The sequence below is a fragment of the Arachis hypogaea genome, chromosome 16 (assembly GCF_003086295.3).
Source record: "Arachis hypogaea cultivar Tifrunner chromosome 16, arahy.Tifrunner.gnm2.J5K5, whole genome shotgun sequence".
Classification (NCBI taxonomy): domain Eukaryota; kingdom Viridiplantae; phylum Streptophyta; class Magnoliopsida; order Fabales; family Fabaceae; genus Arachis; species Arachis hypogaea.
The window spans coordinates 139,620,098-139,621,588 of record NC_092051.1 but is presented as its reverse complement, the minus strand read 5'-3'; positions in this window follow the sequence as shown (position 1 = coordinate 139,621,588).

Sequence of the window (1,491 nt, the reverse complement as noted above, 5' to 3'; positions counted from 1 at the left end):
TTAATCAAGAATTAATTATCTTTTAGTCACTATGGATGCTACTTTAAGTCTTGTGCAACTCTATTTATTTTAGGTAGCATTCGGTTGAATTTAATGGAGTTTCTACAGAAGAGGAGATAACTAGCGAGAAGCGACGCGTACGCACATCTGACGCGTGCGCGTAATTTGGAAATTTGCACGGCGACGCGTGCGCGTACCTGACGCGTACGCGTGACATGCGCCACGTGCAGAAAACGCAGAAAAATGCTGAGGGCAATTTCTGGGGCTGTTTTTTACCCAGTTTTCGGCCCAGAAAACACAGATTAGAGGCTGCAGAATGGAAGAATCAGGGGAAGATCCTACGAAGCAAGTGGAGTCCATCTATCAATTGAAGACTTGCTGATTGCTATAATTAATTCTGATTTAAATTTAAATTTTTATTTTTAATAAAAAAAGATATTATTTTAATTTTAGAAATTAAATTTTAAATTAATTAGGATTAGATATAAAAGAAAAAAGAAACTTCTCTTTTCAGGAGGATTCCATTCCATTCCAAATTACAGTTTACCAGAATCCTAGTTTTCACTCTTTTCCATGAGCAATTAAACCTCCATTGTTAAGGTTAGGAGCTCTGTCTATTGTATGGATTGATTCAATTATTTTTCTATTTTAATTTATGTATTGATTTATATTTCAAGAATTATTTTCGTTCTTTATCTTATGAATTTGGGTGGAACGGAAGTATGACCCTCTTTCTAATTGAGTTCTTGTATAACTTGAAAAAGCTCTTTACTTGAACAACAGCTTGAAAATAATTTCTCCTAAATTCTAATTATCTGGACTTAATGGGATACGTGACATATAATCCTCTTATATTTGGATAATTAGGATTTTTGTGGCATAATAACTAGAATTAAACTTCACCCCCTAATTGGAAATAATTGACCAAGGAATTGGCGGTTGATGAAAGTTAGAGGAGACTAGAAAGGTCTAAAGAATTAGGGTCTAGTCACATATAGTTTGCCATGAATTAAATCTTGCATGATTAAAATAGTTAGTAAGAAAAGTCAATCCAGAAAATAGATATCTCTGAAGCCTTAACAGTTTCTCCATATTTTATTCCCAACTTATTTACTTGCCTATCTTTGAACTCTTAATTTACTGTTTAATGCTCTTTGAACCTTCAAACACCATTTTTTGTTTGTCTAACCAAGTAAATCACTTAACCATTGTTGCTTAGTCCATCAATCCTCGTGGGATTGACCCTCACTTACCTGAGGTATTACTTGGTACGACCCGGTGCACTTGCCGGTTAGTTTGTGGGTTATAAATTTCGCACCAAGTTTTTGGCGCCGTTGCCCGAGATTGACTGTGATTAACAACTATTGGTTGTTTGATTTCTTAGATTAGGCATTTTTGCTTTAATTTCATTTAACTTATTTCTTTAAAAATAAAAAAAAATATTTTGATTTATTTTATTTAAAATTTTTTTCTTCTAATTTCTGAAATTAA